This window comes from Planococcus citri, chromosome 5 (assembly GCF_950023065.1).
Source record: "Planococcus citri chromosome 5, ihPlaCitr1.1, whole genome shotgun sequence".
Taxonomy (NCBI): Eukaryota; Metazoa; Arthropoda; class Insecta; order Hemiptera; family Pseudococcidae; genus Planococcus; species Planococcus citri.
Genome location: NC_088681.1, coordinates 37801098 through 37825122, shown reverse-complemented (window position 1 = coordinate 37825122; position 24025 = coordinate 37801098). Strand labels below are relative to the sequence as shown.

At 33.6% G+C, this 24025-nt stretch overlaps 1 protein-coding gene across 1 annotated transcript in view; it reads right to left on the bottom strand.

The window, feature by feature from the left end:
- Positions 1-22116, bottom strand: part of ds (dachsous cadherin-related 1) — a 183109-nt gene extending 160993 nt beyond the window's left edge. Inside the window, exon 1 of the mRNA XM_065369076.1 lies at positions 21598-22116. The gene's annotated coding sequence lies outside the window, so the exon portion shown is untranslated. The remainder of the gene's footprint in view (positions 1-21597) is intronic.
- Positions 22117-24025: the final 1909 nt, after the last annotated feature.

Genomic DNA, 24025 nt, shown 5'->3' with positions numbered 1-24025 from the left:
ACTCTTTCCACTCACAAGTATCAAATTCAAGCAAACTTAAAGAGGTATTAAGTGGTAATAACACGCGAAAAGAATACACGTACTTGTATTTTTAAACCACGCCGAAATAGAAAAAAAAAACAATTAACCGACAGGAAGAAATCTTACTAAATCATAGCTCGAATTGCATATATTATGATTTTTTTCCAGATTTATTTCATTTTTTTCAACCAGTTTGCTTTTTTCTCTTACTCCGGGTAGTTGATCGAAAAAACCGGTTTATTCGCGTAAACACGTTTGGACTTTGGTAAAAAAAAAAAAAAAAAAAACAGAAGAAAAAAACGCACGGAGGTAATAACCGTTCGTCACATTTAAAACGAAAATCCTCTTAGAGACAATAGAGAATCCGATTGAGTTGGGCGAATTTACCGAATTCTTTTCGAACGCATTCGTATAGCTGCTGGAGTCGAAGATAATGAGCATCTGTATTGACGTTTTCTTTACCGTGCATTCGTTTCCAAGTCAAGTGAAGTCGTCTGATGGACACGAGGTCGCGTCCATCGTCGTCGTTACAATCGTGATCGGTTTTTGCAAGAAAACTGGATGAGGCTTGTTTTTGATAATGGTAGACTTTTGAATTAGATAGTAAAAAAAACTATCGGTTCTTCTACGTCCTCGTTGAGATGTCTTTTACTTGACACAAAGATTTTCACTGATGGTCTGATGCCCAAAGTGCATTGACTTTGAAAATGTTTCACTTGGCTTCTGTTTTACCCTATTCTAACCTTTTCTCTCCTTCTCCACTTATTCCAAATTATATAGAAACTGGAAATGAATTGAAATTGATGAATATCATCATCCAATTACCTTCACATCCAAACTTTTGTTTCAAATACGTAAACTGATACCAATCAAATAAGTCGGCAGGTAGAGGTAGCTATAATTTTTGAAAAAATTATTCGTTCTCTCCCCATTTGTTCAATTCTGGAAAAATGTGTTCAATTGTCTCATTAAAAAAATCATTCGGTTGATTTTCCATAAAAAAAATAAGGGGTGATAAAAATCATTCGAAATTCCAAAAGTTGAAGAAAAATATGAAATGCTGAAAATTCCTTTTTTTTTAAATAGGAAAAATAACATAAAAATTATTAAAAATATGCAAATTTATTCAGTTAGGAAAAAAGTTGACTGATGAAGCAAAAATGAGAATTTTTTGAAACATAAATCCTGTAAAAGATTGAAAACTTGATTGAAATTCTGCAAAAATGTAGCAAAATACGTATGGCAAACATTTTCAAATCTGAGCAGTTCTGAAGCAAAATGGTGGACTTCTGCACTTCATTTTCCCCCTCCCCCGGTAATAGCATAAAACTGGAAAATTTTTCAACTTTTTTTTTTCTGTTTTTTAATTTAAAAATTTCATCATCACCACTTCGAGAAAATAATTTGAAAATTAAATTTCAAGTTGAAAATTGGAATTTGGGCCCCTCGCCTACCAAAAAAATTCCAGTTTAGTCCAATTCTGTAAATTTCAAAATATGTTCAACATTTCAGTAGGTACAATATAACTATTATTTTCAAAAAGAAAATTGAGGAATTTTTACAACTTCAATGATGCTTCTTTATACAACTTCTCTAACTTTTTGAAAAAATTGCACAAAATTCGAATATTTTAATCAGCAAGAGAAGTTACAGCGTTTAAAAAAATCGTTTAAAATTAAATTACTACACTTTTTAAAAAGATAGGGGAGCACGCTACCAACATGTCCTATCACCAATCGACAGGTAGATTCAGTCGGGACCTTCAACTTGAGAAGGAAACATAAACACACCTCAATGTATACATCAAGGCTGAGCGAGATGTTTCAAAATTCAATTAAAATCGCAGATCATATATCACTTTTTTCAATTAACGGTATTTCATTTTGCTCCACTCAAAAAATCTTCAGTTCAGGTTACTGAGAAGCAATTTCAAAAAAACCTTGAATCGAACTCGCCTTACCAATCAGTCATAAAAACTGAGTCGAATTAGGGATCACGTACCGAACAAATGACCTACAAAAACCAGCTCACCTGCGCTTTATGGACCACAGCAGGATACTTTTGAAATGATCCATTCATCAGTCGAACTTCTAGGCTGAATTGAGAAAGAAATTACGACTGTAATAAATTCAACTCCAACTCATCTTCATACAGCGCAAATTTCGAACTACGACACTTTGAACACACACATTCAATAATATTCTATAACTATCTCAAAAAACCTCGTGCTGGACATTTCAAATCCACTAATCAAACCCTTCTCTTCACCACGAACGAGTAACACGGTCCACGCGCTAAAGCAGCCTCTATAATCCACTTTGTAACATACAACGACACACAAAAAAACTACATCTTGCTCATAACACAAATCACGCGAAAAAAAAGCATAAGAAATAGTAGAAGAAAAAGAAGAAGAAGAACGGAATCACGATATTAAAACTGCCTTAAAATAATACCCAACGCATTAATTCAATTACCCTAGTGCGTTTCGATATTACTATAAAATAAATTCCAAAACTCGTAAAATAATTCAAATATGGAATTCGAAAACCAGTTTACATTTATACGTACACTATACGTTTCCTGTTATTAAATTCTCTCGTTTCCACCTTCTCTTGCTCCCTTACTCGCCTCCCCTTACCCTTTCGCGACACCGCAGAGAGGAATTAATTGCGTTTATTGCGGGCGATTACGAGTGTTTTTAGTCGATTTGATGCGCGTCGGGTACCTCAACCGAGATTTTTTGTCTATCTGTAATAATAATTTTTATAGCCTCTCTAAAGCTTGGCATTACATATTCGTAACCATACATAGGTATGAGGTGAACTTTGTGTTAATAGTTCAACTTTTGATTATTATTGCTTTTTTTCACTCTGGGTTGATATTTTAATTAACATATACGAGGTGCAAAATTTTCATTAAATTGGCCATAACGAGATAATTATTCGAGAATCGCATTCGATGAGAGTTTTTCGTTTAATAAATGGGAAGACATAAATCAGAGCAACAAATTATTTCGTAGGTAGGTATGTTGTGCAAAAGTATTTCTAAACTGATCGCATACCGATCGATTGGAAAGGTAACTTGTTCAGGCTAAAAGGTAGGACTGAGAGAGATACAGAGATATAGAGAGGGGAAGGAAACAGAATCATCGTGAGAAGTGTCAATAATTATGGAAATTTAAAAGGAAGAACTCAGAAGTTCTTGTGATTGAAAAAACTTTCGAATTTCATCAAATTTTTAAAAATTCAAGACTCATTTTCCATAAAAATCAAAATTGGCTCGAATTGAGGTAAAAGGCTGAAATTTGATTTACATCCCTTTTTCGACTTCCCGAATCAATTGGTAGTGATTTCGACTTTTCGAGTCATTCTTAAACTTCAGTAGATTTTTGAATTTTTCGATGGTTGAAAATGTATGTTTGAATGAATCGAAGAATTCACGAAACCATTCAGATCAGAAACACGAATCCTCCATCACAAAATTATAACAGCACAATTTTTTCGACCTCTTTATCTTCTCCAACACACCAAAGAAAGCATTTTACGACTCGTAGTACCAATCCCTGTTATTTTCCATCTACCTACAGTTTCAAGTAGTGCCTTTCACCTCGGCATCCGAAAAGGCAACATCGTCGTGTAGATTACCCAGCAATAAAATGAAAAAAAAAACCATCACCGTACTGAATATGTTTCAGAACTGCTGCCGTATTACCTCGCATACTTAGAGTTTATTACGTAACATGGGACGAAACAAACAAATAAATAAAATTTTACGTAATATGCTCGCTGGTTAAGTGCAACAATCGCTCCAAGCGACACTTATGACAAATCTGCACTACGCGTCGGCTCAACTACCGCCAAGCCAATAAGATTACTCGACAGATCAGCTACCGAGTAAATCATCGTAGGTACAAAACGTTGGCGTTTCATAAAAAATTTCTTTTTCACCTTTATTTATTCGCTGGTATACTTGGAAAATTGGCAAACATTACACGTAGGTTAATCGTAACAATTAGCTAATTAAGATCCGCGGACAGCCAATTAACCTAATAACTCGTTGTCTTCGTCGTCCGAGTCTATACGTAGGGTAGGTAGACGTACAATAAAACCTTCCATTTCGACCCTGAGCTGTACCCTATAAATCATATCAGCTATTTTTTCAATTTCCTTTTCTATTAGGTAGATATGTATATGGTACAATACTCGACCGATGCAACGAGCCATTAATTAAAAACCCCCATCCGACCATAGGTAATTACCGTTGCGATATAAGTACTCTAAATATGCGTCAACTTTCACCCAGTTTGATGCAGATACCGAACGTATTTCTGCTCGCGTCCGAATCACAATAAAAATTGTTCCCACACATGGCGCAATGCCGCCAAAAAAAAATTCGCTTCACGAATCGCACAAGCGAGGACGACATTTTACATCGCGATTTATATAAACTTTCTCGACATAAGCGTTGTAATAAATCATCCGACAGGTGAAAAGGTCTTATTCTTCGAGGAGGGCCGAGTCGAATAGGTACTCGTATTCTCCAAACTCGACCAAATTATCGCGTCGTGTCCGGTGTGTAATTCGATATTATGCTCGTACACAATCGATACGAATTAACGCAGACGACAACCAAAGAATTAGCCAATCCAAACAGCGAGAGGAAAAAAAACAACCACCATAATAATCTGAAACGTAATATTCCTATAAGTATGTTTGTAATATATTCTTTCGTTTTGTTTACTCTAGGTCACAATCTGCGCTTCACAAGGACGCCGCAAAATTTTCTCCTTCTTTCTCACTCTTTCTTTCTGGATGCTGCGGCGCCGCCACCACCACCACCACCACCATCATCATCATCATCATCGCCCGCAAAACATATGCACATTTCTTCTTCGTCGCGTAGTACTAGTACGTTTTACGCTTACGCCCGGCTTCGTCGTCCATCTTCTTCATTCTTTCTTTCTATTTTTTCCACAATACTGCTCGCAGCCAGACATTTTAATTACACGCTAAAACGAGCATTAAAAAGGGAACCTAGCCAAGCGTACACGTTACAACTTCATCTTACCCGAAATGCACTCTTCGTACGAGTAGGTCTAGGTACATACGTATTATAGATTATAGGTATACCAATCGCGGGTTCTATACTGAGCCCAATTTCATCAATAAACATACCGCCGCCGTTGTCGATAACGAGAACGAATTAACGCGGCTTGAACGAGCAAATAAAATAATTATATTGAGTGGACGACAGCCGATGAATTGGGTGCATAAATACGTACACACGAGATGTAGTATGTATTTTGAAAATACACACTAAGTCTATAATACGCATCATTTATTGTAGTATCTGTATCCGTATACCTGACCACCAATAACTTCGATATGAATGTTTCTGTTTTGCGGCCGGTGTTCTATTCTTTCGAGATCGATTAACAGAGACGAGAAATGAACTCTTTTTCCAACTTACACTGGATACACCACCGCATCATGCATTTGTTTTCCAATCATCAAATTCTACTCGCGAAGCAATTCGAATAGAACCGATCACACCACTTAATGACCATTTGGTAAAGACTAAAGATGGAATCTTGAAATGAAAACGACCTATTCTCCAAATAGGTAGTAGTGAGACTCGATCATTTCTACTCAGAGAAACCAACAAAATGAGATGGAGTCCCTAGTCCCACCTCTTGACCAAGAAAATTGCAATTATTCGGGGAAATACCACTTTATTACCTTCACTTACCATTTTTACCAAAAAATTACCACAATATTACCGTCGATTACCATTTTACGGAAAATTACTGCCGAATTATCATATTCGCGTCAGTTACCATCCACTACAACAAAAATACTATATTGCTGAATGAATTACCACAGTATCACCATCACTTCGTATTTTTACAAGATAAAATATCAAAACTTGCAAAGATTTGCTGATCTCACTGTAATTTACAGTGTAAGAACAAAATTAGAGGCAAGAAAAGTTCATTTTTTCAATTATTAATGCAATTCGTTAAGACTTTTAAAATTACCACAATTTTTGGTAAATTACCGATATTCTTGGTAAATTACCGTAATTCTAGGAATTTTACCGTAATTTTAGGTAAATTACCGTAATTTTTAAAAAATTAATGAATTTTTGGTAAATTATCGTAACTTTGGAAAATTACCATAATTTTTAGTTAATTGCTTTATGTTACCAATTTTTGGTAAATCATCATAATTTTTCATTTTTGGTAAATTACCGTAATTCTTGGTAAGTTACCATAATTTTTTGGTAAGGTAAGATGAATTATTATTATGTTTTGAGTAAAGTTAGTACATTTGGTGACTCAGTAATCAACGAAGGTTCTTGATAATCTATGGTAATTCTTGGTAAATTATCACAATTTGCAATTATTGGTAAATTACCGTAATTTTGGAAAATTATGGCAGGTACGTTCCAGTAAGCCAATTCCCAGCTAAACTTCTACTTCGGGCTCCTTTCAATTTTCTCGACGGTGTAACGTATCTCATACATTTTGAAATTACATTAGAAATTGATTCTAAATGCAGTAGAAACACATCGTTATTTTTACGCCCAATTTATTTTATACGACTTCTAGATAAATATGTTTGCTAAATACCTCCTCCTCTTTTAACCCTTTCCTGACTTTTTGGAGAAATTACAAGAAAAACGAACTGGGAGGTCAAGAAACATGGATTTTGATACCCCGCCCGAGAAATACACCAGATTTTGAATTATTTCTGAATCAGGGTGTTTAACAAAATTCCTAGACAAAAAATCATGACTTTTTCATGACGTGTTTTCTATACATTTTCACCGCATGAAAATACCCCCCCCCCCCAATGAACAACTTGAAATTGCGAAGTAGATATTTCAATTTTTTCATTTTTATAATTTTTTGAACTTTTTGATTTTTTTTTTCACTTTATGGGCTTTTAAAAAAATTGTCAAGGGTGTTTCAAGCAAAATTCATGACTTTTCATGACTTTTATGACCACCTACCAAAATTCATGAATTTTTCATGGCTTTCATGACTTTCATGACTGTTAGACATCCTGTGTACGTATTACGTAACTACGTATACTTCCTCTACATGACGAAAAATTAAAAAATAAACCGATATTAAGATGATTGAAATTTTTGAAAATCTCAAATATTGTATCAGAATCAGGATCAGACAATAACTAGGCTATTTGAAACATTCACTTTGAAGAGAGAAACAAAGTCTGACCAAAAACAGGATTCCAGAAGGAACCACGCACCTCAAAACTAAAAGCAAAAAACAAAGGTCAACTATTTCACAAGTCGGAAATTTTCCTCATATACCAAGGAATTCTTTCCATAGCACCCCAAAAATAACCTTCTGCATTCACCTTCGTTCATCTCTTCCCCTCACAGATCCGTTTATATTACATAACAAACGCACTATCAAAGTTAATAAACTATACACATTGTACACAATACACATATGTGAGTTGAGTAAACATACAGGTAGAAGAGCAGTGAGACAAGCGTATAGGTAAAGGTTCAGGGTGATTTTGGCCGATAAAAGTAGATCGTAAAACACCCTCGCCTAAAAACCAGGTTAAAAATGCTTTTAGAGAGTATACTCCCCGCCAAAACAACAGACAACCATGTTGGACGGTGTATGGTGGAGTGCTGGAGCAACCGAGTGGAGTAAATTCAAATAACGAGATCATCTTACAAGGATCTAAGTTTGATTTCAGGTTAGGTACATACCTTTTCTTCTGCTTATTCTTTTTTTCGTGCATCTGGCTAATTTTATTCTATACTTCTAAAATGGGGGTAGGTATAACGAAGATGGTTTGAAAAATTACGATGAAACAATCGTCTATAATATCGATGGCCGTGTAAAAGATGCGTTTCTGGTTCGGCGTTTACCTGATACAAGGTAGAGAGACTAGGGTAGGTGCGTTCGTGTTGAAAGGAACTGTACTTTTACAACGTGGTTTTGATTTTCTATACGTACCAAGAGTCTGGAGCTGGACTAGTATATAGAAGATAGACCTATGCTATTAAGATAGTTTTTTTTATCTATTCGTATATTATACGAGTTGATTATTATGCTTATACAGACGCTGGCTGATGCATGTAGTGTAGTCCAAGTCACACACACGAATTATGTTTATAGAAGATGATACAGTATGGTGCAGCATAATACATATAAAGACGCATGCGCAATTTAATCCAATCTGTATAGGGTTAAACACATCGTATAGCTTACCCTACGATGCGATATAGGAAACAATCAAAAATATGATGGTAGGTGTATACCATGAACTGAGGGGGATCAATGATTAATGATACTTTAGATGGATTCAACGTCGACCGACCGCAGTCTTGTCGGTCCAGCAAGATTTGAACTAGTTCCTTTAAGTGCATGAAAATATAATACGTATATAAGCTCTGCTGCGCGCGCATAAGGAGAAAAGGCATCCAGTTGGGGCCACGAGATCGATGCCACTTTGGACACATATTCGAAAAACCAATGGCAAAAATCAACGTCAGACACAGACACGGAGGACATGGTCCCAGAATATCTCGCATTCCAGGCTGTATTTCCAACTCATTACTCGACGATCTCATCACGATATACGAAAATCCAATTAACCAAATGATTAGGTGGTATCTCTACCACACGACGAAGATGACTTCGACTTAGACTCCAACTCGCGTAAAATTAACAACGCTTCGGCACTCTTCCAACAAATTGTATGGTAATTTGAACCTACGATAGGCAAATCGTTCAACTTGTGTATGTGTATGCATACAATCGACGCACATTTGAAAAAACAAACCAACGTGTCTCGAATATTCGCATTTGCCAGCATCTCTTCTTCGTCAGACAAAGATAGACAATCATTAGCCGAGTAATATTGTCCGATTTGTGGAATTTTATACGTCGAATCCGAGAGACCAAGGGAAAAGAAACTCGTTTCCAGAGACGTTAATTGATTAATTTTAACCGATAACATTTCCTCTCCTTATCTGTATCATTTAACTGAACAGTCTGTTAGAAAACCTCTTTACATTGCTGAGATGATGATGCTGATGCCATCTCAACTTATGCTCTCACCATCTCTCACTCGTATCGCAGCAGTGTAGGTGAATATTTCGCGTTAACGAATTTCAATTTTCTTCTTCTTCTTTCCTCGATTTTTACTAGGGGTATTCTGCTCTAAGGCGGTGTATCATTGTAACAGGTACACTTCTTTCATTAGGTATTTCTTTCTTCTTCATTTTTCCTTCTGTTATGGTCATTATATCATATAGTATTCCATATGCGAATATTGAATAGGTGAAGATTACTAAAGATAACGAACATTTCTTCTTTTTCATCATTAATTTACATACGATTTTGGATTTCGAAAGCTCCCGGATCCACGCATAGTACCATTAATTGGTCGTATAGTCTGTTGTAATAGTTTTTTGATAAGATATATTCTTCGTGTGATGTTTTTTTTCTACATTCTTTAATTTGTTGTTTACTCTCGAAGGAACCTCTTGGAGTGTCCGCTAATACGATTTGAACGAAATCACGATTTTTGGAAAGAGAAGCCTTTGAAATCTCCATAACCAAAAGTTTCAACTGCCCAAATTGATTTTTGAATTTTTAGCGAATTTTTGAAAACTCATTTTTTTGTTTTTTTAAATGTACCTCTAATCAGTAAAAATGATAGAAATTAGCCCTGAAGCTAATAAATCAACTTCTTTGAACTTGAATTTCACAATTTCTGGCCATTCTAGAGCCTCTAGCGTAATTTTCGATTTCTCCAAAAAACGTGGAAGGTATTTTGAAAATTAGTAGTATGATCAACTGTTTAAAATCTTTAGAATCATCTTTGAGCTTCGTCCTGCTCGACGAGTAAAATGAATTAGGTACCTATTATTTTCAAAAATGCTTGTAATCTTTATCTCTCTCCCCTCCAAAGTTTTATTTTACTATAATTACTGCTGTCAACTTTACGAGTCATTTTTTGAACCATACATTTGCCTTGAACTTAGAACATTCATTGATACGTTCTCGTGATTGTAAAATTCCACTTCCTTATCCATGAATTCCACCATTCAAGTAAAGTAACTACGTAGCTATATTCTTTTCTTTTCGAATTTATGTTGTTTATTGTTGTACGAGTGAACAATCTCATCGAATTTTTCTTTTCCAAATGGTAAGTGTACCACCTTTAAAATTTTTCTAATTCCCACGTGGTTAAATTTATACCTCGTACTTTTCGATTTCTTAAATTTTTTAAATCATTAATGCTTGCAAACTAACAAACAAATTCATAAATTCTTCCGTGAACCAAAAATATTCCTCAATTCTCACCCCCCCCCCATACCCAGAAGGTAAAATTTTTTACATCCAAAAAAATCAGGAATTTTGTTTTGAAATCATGAAATGGTGTACCTATACAGAAAAAGTTCACGAAAGTTAGTTCAGTTGAGCTAGATCATAAAACTGGAAAATTTTCGATTTTTGGAAATTTCTGAGCTGAACATAAAGGAATCGAAAGAGGACCCCAAAATACACCAGCAGCAATAATTTAAGATGCTGAAATTCATTTTTTTTGCGAACTTTAAAAAATCGAAGTTTGGTTCATTTCTCGCATGAAAAAAAATCAAAATTTAACCAAATTGACATGAAAAGCTGAAATTTGGTTTGTACCCCATTTTTAACCTCCGGAGTCGATTCGCAACGATTTTGAACTGTTCTGGAGCCTCCAGCAGATTTTCGAATTCTCCAGTTCTCGAGAAAAAATGCTGTAAATAGGGTAAAAATGAAATTCAGAGAACTGATTAAATTTATATTTTACATCGATCGATAAGGTCATGAAAGGTGGTGAATCCGAGGTAACATGTGCCGAATTTCATTTTCACCTACTTCCCTACAGCGTTTTTTCGAAAACTGGTGAATTCGAAAATCCGCTAGAAGCTTCAGAACTGTTCAAAACTAGTGCCAATCGCCTCAGGAGATCGAAAATAGGGTAAACACCAAATTTCATCCTTTTATGTTGATTAGATCAAATTTCGATTTTTTCATGATAAATGAATGAGCTTTTGAATTTTCAAAAATTCACCAAAAATCGAAAGCTGATGGCGTTTTTGGGGGGTCCTATATCGATTCCCTATCGTATGGTTCAAAAATTTTTGTACAGGTTGGGATCCCTACTTCTTTTTTCAAGGACTTGGAAATTATTTTATTCGTTTCTTTTAAGGTTTTTTACTCCTATTCAGAACAAATATTTTGATTTTCTACTTTTTAGTCTCTTTTTCAATACACTCCACCGTTCCACGAAACAAAATACATTTTCAACTAAAGTAAAATATTCTGGTCTCAATACCTAGTTACCTACACAAAATTGGAATTTTTTGGAATCTAACGACGACAAAAAAATACAAAAAACCATTTACAATTTTCCTCAAAAAATTACGTCAATAAATCTGGAAAATAAAACTCCATCAAACGACCCATCAATCGTTAAAAATAACACGTAAAGGTGATGAGCAGTGTAAAGAGACAGATAATCAATGAAAACGAAAAGATTTGCTGCTCTGTCGACCACGAAACACACCAACAACACATTCCACACCACGATTCGATCTCATAATCACTTTCGTCAACAACAAAATGATCCCTCTCTTCATCGTACGCGATTCGCTTCCCGAAGCGTATAAAAACACATTTTAATTAATTAGCCGGTAAACTCACATCGAGTAGGGCCATTTATAAACCCGAAGCCTTTAGGGTTTCGCGTTGTTTAATCGCCACAACATCATATATCGAACTACTTTCGGCTCATATGCGTATCATGTAAGAGTACAGATACACTATTACTCTCTTTTACACACACACACTCGCATAAACAGACGAGAAGCAAAGACTAGATATTACATATAAAGGCCCGCGACTAATAGAGTAGAAAAAATTTCATATACTTAATCATATAGCCGAGTATAATACCGAAGAAAAGAGAGAATCCCACACCAGATCGCTCATCTCGTGGTGGACGGACACCGGTGGAAAAAAATGATCCCCATTCTACGAACTACTCCACCTATTCGAGTCGAATTCGTTATAGACGAAAGACGATTCGACTTTGGTGATTTTCTCTCGTCTTCTAACGGTACACAGGAGGCTGTCGAAAAAAAAAAACGCTACGAACATATTTAAAAAATGATCTTAGTTTAGGGTTAAAATCCAGCACAAGGACTCCAACGAAGAAAATCATCGCATAAATGAAAAAGCACCGTTGTTTTGAATATGACAAATAAAGTCGTGAAAAATAAGCACCAACAAGAGTTACCTTTACCTACACCGTGACAAAAAGTCCCATACAAATTCTTTCACACCAAAAACCGATTCCGTTGATGACGTTTCCTGTAAATCTACCTCTTTAACAAAAGGTCTTAAACCTTTACACGGAACTACTCCTTTTTTTACTATACTCGTACCTTGCTCTACCACGGTCGTCGACAACGGTGTTGTTTTAAATTTCTCGGTATTAACGATGCGTGTGTCTGTCTACATCTATCCATAGGTAGCATATAGTGATGATGATGATGAGACAGAAGGCACACCACACAAGTACACTCTCTATACATAGACAAGAAGACATCCAACACATACATTCAGGATACTTTTTAATTCACTCCATAGAAGTCTCTTCTCATCACCAGTTTAATGAAAGAAGGGAAGAAGGTAGAGTAAGTAAAAAGAGAAGAGAGGAAAAAAAAACTGCGAGACGACATTTACATATTAATGGGAATTTACACAAAAACACCTGTTGATATAACTTCATGTATGTGTTGTATATATTGCGGAGAATTTAAACGTTTCCTCGTGCGTTTGTTGATTTATAACGCTCTCGAATATATCCACTCTATACACACATACAACCTTACTACATACATGTAGTACCTATTTATATGCTTACAGAAATTAATTTTTCCCCTCCCCTGTCTTGGTGGGCCCTCTTCTCAATTTAATAAGTATACCTATATTTTTTTTTCTCCATACACCGGTGAATAAATTATCATTTTTTGGTTGTACCGCCACCTCGACCTTGCCATCATCATCGCAGCACAGTACCATTAATTTTTCATCGGTTGCGTTACATTAAGAGGTATTAACCCGGTTGTCCGGCCAATTGCTCGAGATTAACGGCATTTCGAGGTATTGGAATTTCAATACTTATACGTTCAAATACCTAGCGAAATTATTAGCAACATTGGAATTCATCGTAGAGATCGTATGGTACGAGTATACCTAGACGAGTTTATGTTTATAAATAGGTATTGCTATACGTTTGTGAAATTGAGAAATTTACGAAGGTGTTCGAGATGTCGACGATGCTGTAGTCTTGGGGTGTGCGATGTCAAAAGATTAAATAGATTTTTCATTTTTACATTATAATCGTGGCTAGAACAAAAATTCGATGATTATTCATTTTACTGATAGAAACAGAATTTTGCAGAGGTTGATGTAGATTTTCGAACATATCTCTTTTTCTTGAGATGAACACAGAATGCATGAAGGATGAGGAAAATATTCCATCATTGAGGACTTGATTTTTCATGTTAATTCTTTCCTATAGTTACCTAACTAGATAACCCGTTTTTCGCGCATACTGCGCTCCTCTTCTAGACGTGAATTGTTCATTTTGAAAATTTTGAAAGTTTCTTTTTTCGCCTGTAATTCCCAAAAAGTCGTGCTTTTTGCGAACATTGTTATTGTTGCTTTTTGCCGGAAATTGTGAAAGTTTATGGCTGTTTTAATAATTGACAGAAAAAAAAAATTGTTTCAAAGCAAAAATTCCAATAATTCTTACTTTTTCATCAAAAATAACCCAAAGCGTAAATTGTTCTCTAAAATATCCTGAAAAGCATCACTCTGTCATCGCTTTATCATTCATTAAAATAATGTCCTACTTTTCTACAAAAATTGAAAAAAAGTATCAGCTTTCTTATAACAATTGCCTGAAAAGTCATGGTTTCATTTAAAGTTGGCAAAAATTTAAAGTTTTAGGCAAAATTGCGAATTAGGCTACCTACTTATCACTTTTTTAGCAGAAGTTGCTGAAAAATTCCAAAAATACTTGTTTTTTTCCTACAGTTGAAATGAAACTAACACATCGGATAGGATCTAATACCACATAACTAAAAATGTCAAAGTTTCACTTAACTTTGACCTGGAACTTTTTTAAGCTTTCTTCAAAACTGTGAATGTGTCAAAATGTATTTTATGGCAAGCTTTTTCTAAGCAAACTATGAGTACTCTAAATATTGGTTCGGTACTGGAGAATACTTCAATAAAATACTTACTTGACACAATTTTAGAAATATTCCAAGATTTCCGAGTCAAAAATGCAATTAGGAATTTCCTTAAAACGTGATTCTAATTTTGTCAAGGACTCATAAAAAAAATTCAACCCCTCAGTTGAAAAATCTAAACTCCTACATATAACAGTAGAGATTTTCCCAAATAGTCCGAAACTTGCATAAGTTGATGAAAAAGTGAGATGCTAGATATAACCACTCCAGAACTCAAAAAAATGAAACCATGGTTCCAGGATTAATTTTGATACCCAATGTGCTAAAAATAGCACTTTTTCATGTGTACATCAACACCGTTGTTTTTCTGTTTTGAGCTATTTAAAAACTTTTTAAAGCTCCCTTCAGAAACTTTTCAACTTTTGATAAAAACCATCACCACTAAAGTTTAAACGCTATTTTTAAATTAAAATATTATTGAGTAGTAGAGAATACTGATTGTATGAAGCTTTTTCATGTTTTTTAAGCTTTAGGATTTCATTTAAGCTTTCTTCAAAACTGCGAATGTGTCAAAATGTATTTTATGGCAAGCTTTTTCTGAGTAGACTATGAGTACTCTAAATTGGTTCGGTACTGGAGAATACTAATTTTTTATGTCATATCTGAAGCTTTCTAAAAAATTTTCAGCTTTAAGCTTTCTTCAAAATTTCACGAATATGGTCAAAAAGTATTTTTTGGCGAGCTCGATATAGGTAGACTATACATACTTTAAAATATTCATTGGGTACTGGAGTATTCTAATTTTTACATCATATCTGAAGCTTTTTGAACTTTTTTCAGCTTTAAGCTTCCTTCAGAATTTTGCGAATATGGTCAAAAAGTATTTTTTGGGGAGCTCTTTTTAGGGAGACTATACATACTTAAAATATTCATTGGACACTGGAGAATTTTAATTGTTCTTATGAAGTATGACGCTTTTTGAACTTTTTAAAGCTTTAAGCTCCTCCATGACTCACCCCACAACCTCACCAAAAAAATAACTCCAGATTCGAACTCTACGACCTCGAAAACATATCAATCGACATATCACACAATAATATAAGAAACATTTGACATTTGAGCTTTTTTGAACTTTAAGCTTTTTTTCAAAACTTTACGAATATGGTCAAAAAGTATTTTTGGCAAGCACATTCTAGGTAGGCCATACATACATTAAAATAGTTATTGGGTACTGAAAAATTGTAATTGTTTATGTCATGTATAACGTTTTTTGAACTTTTTCGAGCTTTGAACTTTTTCCAAAATTCTACAAATATGGTCAAAAAGCATTTTTTGGCAAGCTCTTTATAGGTACACTATACGTACTTGCGCGTATACATCGACACAGTCATTTATACTGCCCTGAACTTTTTGAGCTTTTTGAAGCTTTTCAAAGCTTTAATCAGAACTTTCCAAAGTTTTGATACCACAAACCCACCAAAAAACTGACTCCAGATTCGAACTGTACGACCTCGAAAACATATCAATTGACATATTACACAATATAATATAAGGAAAATTTGACATTTTATTACACAATATAATATAAGGAAAATTTGACATTTGAGCTTTTTTGAGCTTTAAGCTTTTTTCAAAACTTTACGAATATGGCCAAAAAGTAGTTTTTGGCAAGCACTTTCTGGGTAGACCTCTTAAGTAATTTAAAATGTTTATGGGGTATTGAAGAATTCTAATTGTTTACGTCATGTACAAAGCTTTTTCAACTTTTTCGAGCTTTAAGCTTTTTATAAAACTTACCAAATATGGTCAAAAAGTATTTTTTGGCAAGCTCTTTCTAGGTGGACCATACGTACTTTCGCGTATACATCGTCACGCTTGTTTATACTGTATCAATTTTTGAGCTTTTTGAATCTTTTGAAAGCTTTTTTCAAAACTTTTTGAACTTTTGACCAAAACCTGCACATCTACGGGTCAAAAGCTTATTTTTGAGACATCGTCGAACAAAATCGGTTCGGCGGTTCTTCCAAATGAACGATCACAAAAAAAACACCTTGCTATTAATATATAGATATTGAGCTTTTTTTGAGTTTTAAAGCACAAATTTTTTGTGAACTTTTTTCTTCAACATTTGACTTTTTTAGATGCTCTTTCAAGGTATAATATACGTACTACTTACTGTGTATACGTCGAATGCGCTACGTATGGACAAAAATCAATTATTGAGCTTTTTTGAGCTTTACGGCGCAACTTTTTGAACTTTTGATTAAAACCTGCACATCTACGGGTTAAAAGCTTTTTTTTGAGACTTCGTCGATCAAAATCGGTTCAGCCGTTCCTGAGATCTCGCTGTCACAAGAATCCGGTCATAATCTTAATATATAGAATAGATATAGAACCAATTGTTGAGCTTTTCTGAGCTTATGACAAAAAATTTTTGTAAGCTTTTTCTGACATTCAACTTTTTTTTATGCTCTTTCAAGGTATAATATATGTACTACTGTGTATACATCAAATGCGCTAGGTATAGGCTAAAATCAATTATTGAGCTTTTTTGAGCTTTATGGCGCAACTTTTTTATGAACTTTTTTCTTCGACATTTGACTTCTTTTGATGCTCTTTCAAGGTATAATATACGTACTTCTCTGTATACCTCAAGTTGGCTACGTATAGACAAAAATCAATTATTGAGCTTTTTTGAGCTTTTAAGGCACAACTTTTTTGTGAACTTTTTTCTTCAACATTTGACTTTTTTAGATGCTCTTTCAAGGTATAATATACGTACTACTGTGTATACGTCGAATGCGCTACGTATGGACAAAAATCAATTATTGAGCTTTTTTGAGCTTTACGGCGCAACTTTTTGAACTTTTGATTAAAACCTGCACATCTACGGGTCAAAAGCTTTTTTTTGAGACTTCGTCGATCAAAATCGGTTCAGCCGTTCCTGAGATCTCGCTGTCACAAGAATCCGGTCATAATTTTAATATATAGATACCTTTCAACGGCAACAAAATATTTAAAAAGAAATTAAGATAAAAAAATTCATGAAGTAAAAATATACAAAAACAAAACATAAAAATTCAGATGACTCGAGAAAAAATTTGAACTTTGCTTGAATTAGAAATAATAGTGAGGGAATTGATTCAAACAAAGTGAAAAAATATTAAAAATGAAGTATATAATCTTCAATTGGGTTGAATAGAAATTTGAACACAGTGTAACTGAAATTAACAAATCTTAAAAATTGAATGAATAATATTTTTTAAAAATGAAGTGTTGAGAAAATCTCAAGTGAATCGAGATAAAGTTTGAAATTGGGTTGAATTAGAAATGCTTATCCAATAAATTTTAAATACGGACGGAACTGAAATTAGTTGAATGAATAGTGTAAAAATTATTGAATAAAATGTTGAAAAAATCTCAGAAAATTAAAAAAAAGTTTGAAATTGAGTTACAGTAAAGCTCAAAAAATGGAGAGAAATTCGTGAAAAAGCGAAAAAATATTCAGAATCGGCAATCATTTATGATTATCTAATTATTCAAAATTTGACATTTTACAAAAATTTTAAAAATTGAGGATGAAAAAAATAAAGTTGTAAATCGGAGAATCGATGAAAAATATAGATATTAAGATAAGAAAATAATCATCCAATTTAACAAATCTTAAAAAGTGAAGTGTTGAGAATATCTCAGGTGAATCGTGATTTGAAATTAAAACCTTCCTTGCTGAGAAGTTTCAAAATTTTTCTCAAAATTAGATATTGAATTTTTCAATGTAATACTTACTTCGCTTAGTTTCAGTTCCTCATGTGTTCAAATTTCTATTCAACCTAATTAAAGATTAAGTATTTACTTCATTTTTAATATTTTTTTCACTTTGTTTGAATCAATTTCCTCACTATTATTTCTAATTCAACCGAAGTTCAAATTTTTTTTCGAGTCAGCTGGGATTTTTCAGCGTTTAATTTTTTTTCATTTTTACTATGTAGGTACTTATTCACTGAATTTTATTGTTTGTTTTTTTTTAAATTATGCCATACGATTTTGGACATATCGCTTCCCTCCAGCGCGAACAATACGTCCATGTCAAAATTTTACGAGCAGTTTACCAATAATTACATACTAAATTACCAAAATATTACTTGTAATTTACCAACATTTAACAAAAATTACCGATGATTTACCGAAATTATCCGTAAATTTACCAAAAATTACCACTAATTTACCAAAAACGATCAATTACGAAGTTTTTAAAAGTAAGACATGCGATCTAAAAATTCAACAGTTTTTTTTTTAGTTTAGGTACAAATGATTTGGTTTATATGAGTCAGTGAAATATTCGACTTTACAGGAAAATGTTAACTCAAGTTTGAGCGTTCCTATACTTACTGCATAAAAATTCTTCGTTTTCGTTTCGATCCGATTTGAAATTAACTTTTGTTGAGAGAAAAAATTTGTGAAGCTTTCAATAAATTAAAAATTTGTTTACTCGTAGATTTTTATAATTTTTATTTCCATTTTGAATTGAATTAATGAAAGGATGGGAAAAATTAGAAATAATATCTCTTCAAACAAAATGGATTTCTCAATCTTGAAAGTCCCAAAAAATTTTATAACATTTTTTGTCTATTTTTCAATTTTTTTTTATTTTTTATTTCATTTTTTTTGTATTTGGAAATGGAATTAAATTTACTGACTTTTCCAAAACTTGATGAACTAGGTAAGTAATCATTTTTTCAACAGAAAATTTGTCATTTTTTCCAATGATTCGAAACTGTACCCATTTTTTAATCCTTCAACGCCTGAAAGAAGTTTAACCGATGAATTTAAAGAATTTTCATCAGAGAAGTTGAACTGAACAATCAGATTATGATATTCGAAAAAAATTGAATTCGAGTGATGACTCATTTTGGAAACTGAAAATTTTCCTCAATTCTCTCCGAAATCTTATGTAGATTTCCAAAGCAAAATTTGCAAATGCAGACAGAAACAAAAAGCCAAGTTGATAGAAATCTGTTGTAAAATTCTATCAGCTGAAAATTTCTTCGATTGCTGATCTTATTTTTTTCACAAGATCCGCAAAATAAAATTTTTTTTTAATTTTATTCTTTTCTTTCAACTTATAAGGAAAATTTGAAAAAATAAGTTGGAATTTTGTGCAAGGAGAAAAATTGCAAAATACTTTGAAAATTACCCAGCTAAAATTTCATTTTGGAATTTGAAGGAAAAAACGTCAAAAATTGATAATTCATCATAAGTACTAAATTTGAAAAAAAATCCCCCCCCCCTTTTGATTAGTTCAATTTCACCTTCTAATATGAAAAAACTTCGAGCAACACACTCTTTTCCTTCTTTCCAATATTTATTATTTCCCAAACCATTCTCACTCGAATCTTTATCAATACATTATTCTAATAGAATAATTTCCATCCAGTCGATAAATCCAATCAAGTAGACAATAGTTAGGTAGGTACACGAAACATCTGTCAGCGAAGACAGATACTTGCCAAAAAAAATGCTACCAAATCTAATAATTTCGAGACCTTTGCAATGTTCAGTACCTCAACTCAACCTTCTCTCATACAGACTAAAACACGAACTCGACAACTACTTTATATTCTATAGTTGTTCCCCTCATCGTACTGTAACCCCTTTTGGAGTAATGCAATAGAGTACATAGAACCAGACGAGTGTTAAAATTGACACGTTCCACCAGTACTGGGTGAAGGTACAACGAGTAGGTACGAGCCCATTAAAACGAATCTGTACAATCACGCGTGAGAAAGAGAATCGCAGTACCCATTTTTTAACACCTAAATGGAATCAAAGGAGCAAGGGGCCTGGAAACGTAACACATCATCGATCATAAATGCACACATTATGTACATTTATGTAAGTACGTCCATATTCCACTGAAAAACGTACAAAAAAACTTCAACGTTATGATATCCTAGATTTCAGCTCTGCAGACCGGAAACTAGGGTACCTATACGCAGGGTCAGGCATAGAAAATCCGGGCCTTGGGAAAAAATAAGGAGACCCCCTTCAATTTTTGGTCATCATTTTCAATTCAATTCATCAGATATTTCAATTTTACTGAGGGCCTGTATTTTCTCTCAGAGAGCCCATGAAAAAATCGGGCTCGGGGAAATTCCCTCCCCCTCTGGTTTGGCCCGAGAGTAACTAGTAGGTACGCAAAATTGAAAAAGCCGAAAGTCAGTGATTTTAAGGAATCTGAAAGCCAATTTTTAGAAAGCTCTATGAATTTGAAAAACCAATCTGCCATTCTTTCAGATTTCCACCCCATCCACCCCTGCCTGGTATTCTAATAAATCACACAATCACCTCAAACGAAATTTTAGCCCTAGTATTACATGCATAAGGTGGAAATGTTATTCACACGCAGTCAACCAAACTATCAAATTTCACATCGCATGCTCGTCTCGCAGAACACTTCGCACCAGAATTGTAAGGCTTTAGAGTCTTTAGCAGTCAACAAAGTATATACGAGTACGATGAATCGACAAGTAACAAGTTCACTTATGACATCTGGACGCTCAATTTCTAGCACCGATAAAACAAACGTTTACGAATATGTCACCTTTTAACGATGGTCCCTTTCATCTCTGGTACCTTTCAATCCAGATTTCCTTCACTTTCATCGCAATTCTGGTCAAAATCTAACCAAATACAGAACAAGAGCAGGCTAGACAAACCTCCAAAATCCAGTTCCACTTTATTGTAGACAAAAACAATTCGGAACGAGAATAAATTACGTGAAAATAAACAATGGCAATGATAAAACTATCCCATACTTTCGATTGCAATTAGTTTTCGAATTAAAATACGTTCGTCGTGTTTTCGAATAACATACAGAATGTGTACGAGATTTCCATATTAAACGTATCGTAAATAATAAGAAACATCTACGATGAATTCGAAATGAAACCGAACCTGGTACGTTGGAAATAAACAGTCGAAAGCTTTATCATCGTATTTTCCAGTGAAATGAACTGTTTCGTAATCAAAAACTACGAACTCGTAAGATAGATATCTTTTCGGTAGATTTCACACGACTTTGAACAAAATTTCAATTCAAATTCGATCAATCTTCGAGCAGATTTGCTCATCGATCATCATTATTGTAGATCAATAATACAGGTATCTAAACAGTAAATATATCTAGTAATATCCGTTAACAAGTTAAATAATTACTCACACAACATATTCTAACACGTGTACTTAGTATCCAAAAACAAAAAAACCAACCTCAATTACTTCAATGGCACCTCAGACACATCCAACATTCGTAGATGATGATCCTTTAAAACAATATAAAACACCACAGATAACGTTTACTATCCACCACAACATTCACCACTGAGCACGAAAAAAGAACAAAAAACCCGAACTAAAACAACAAAAAAACGTAAGAAGAATTACGTTACATAAAATGTAATAAATATTATGTTTTTCGTGCTAGATTCACAACAAAACAAACGCTCGTATTCGTAAAAAGAGGAATAACTAGAAAAAAAAACGAAACGAACTTCAACGCGAATAACAACGAATTTTATGTGTAACGGTAATAAGCGAGGGAAAAAACTATCGAAATAGAAAACAATTAAACCGAATCAATATTTATCACCGATTGTATAGATGTAACGATTAAAGAAAGGGTGAAATAAAAAAAACACATGTAAATAAAAATAGATAATTTGCGATTGCGTATAGTAAAATACGAACTACATACGCTTTATCAGGTAAAAAACCGAAACACATCTGAGAACAGAAATGCTTAGCCGGTTTCTACAATGCTACCAAGAGACAGAGGATAAACTGGTTTTTACCGATGGTATGTTGGAGGGGGTTTAAAACACGGATGGATGTACTATTTCAGGATGGTTCACATTTTTTAGAAGATTGAATGCCTCTTTTTATCTGTATGTAGTTCCAGTAGCGTACTTACACAATTTTTTTACCTTCTGAGAGTGCACATTGTAGGATATTTACATATTGGGTGTCGGGTGCTGAGTGACTTGATAATATTGCGGCTACGCTTCATCACCTCACCCCTCACCTGTTGATGTGATTTTTGGATGAATGCACGTGGCCCAGCCCCGGTGTGCGTGCTTATGTACGGGGTGTGCGAGACGTGAACTGGGGAGGATGGGGAACATTCGACAAAATATGAAATGAGTCAAGAATATCTCGCAATGATGTTTGACAGAAAGAAATGAAGTGCAACTAAGTACATCATTGCTCAAAAGTCAAAAGGTTCGTCATGAGAGCATTTTCTGTGTGGTATAGGTAGTAGATAGATAACTTCAACCACCGAATAAAGCATCTGCAGGTTATACAAATGTACATACTATCATACTTACATAAAATGCTAAATCTTCCGACCTCTGGGTCTGGACCTTTTTTCTTCATCTTTTTTCCTCAAGTTTTAATTTTTAAAGGTAGGTAGAGGTACTTACTTAGTTCCTATTTTCTTATTGACTTCTTAACGGAAAAGGGTTGGATCTGATCACATCAATCAAATTAAATTAAATCAGATCATAAAATTTCAAACATTTCCTGCGTCCTATGTGATCTGATCAAAATTTTGATTGGATTAGATCGTACATATCAGATCGACCTGCTTGATTAGATCAGATTTAGGACAAAATTTCCGCTCTCTCAGTCATTTTGCATTCATTTCTCTAAAATAGTCGTAGATAACAGGTAGGTACATTATGATGAAAAAGTCTGCAAATACCTACATGTTATATTAAAAATTGTATTTCTTATCAGGTAGGTTCAGGTATTTTTTTTTTTTTTTTTTTAATTGAGAAACGGAAAATTTTATATTTTAAATAAACAATTAACAATTTTAGATGCGGTAAAGTAATTATGTAATTTTGAAATTTTATTCCCAAACTATTGTGCATAAAAATAATTAATCTTTTTAAAATATTCTTGTTTCTTGGTTCTTCAATTTCTCAAATTCAAATTTTGATGGTTTTTTATTTAATATCTATTTTTTTTACTTCCTTAAATTTCGTGAACAGAACAATAAGCGTGAACTAAATATGAAAGAACAAAACAATGAAAATGGAGATAATCAAAACCAGAATAGAACAACTAAAATGTATTCCTCCTAAAGAAATGAGCAGATCGAAAAATATCCTCAACGGTTTTTAAAACAATGAGAAAAACTGAACGATTCTATCCAAAAATCATTCGATCAACAGAAAACAGAACAGAACGAATCAACGTTCATGTTCAATCCGTACGCTGATCTGTATTTTGTTGACGATCAATTTGAACCAGAAGTTTTGACTGTACAGAAAACTCAAAAATTTATCAAATGATCAAAACCTAATAATATGTATAATTAGGTAGGTATTTACCTTCGCAGTTCAAAAAATCAACTAATATCAATGCACATTGGGTGTTTTTTCAAAATTAAAAAGCCAATTTTGCCTTTGGTTCATTTTTGGTTTTAACACATTTTAAAATAAAATTAATGAAATGCCACACCATTATCACAAAAATGATTTCATGAAATGATATGAAAATCGTAAAGAAAAATGCTTATAGTAAAATACAAGCCAAAAGTAGAATAAGTATACCAATTTCTTTCCTTCTCCCTAATATCTGTCAATATGTTTAGTTCAACAACATAAAATTTTTATCATTATTAAGAAAAAAA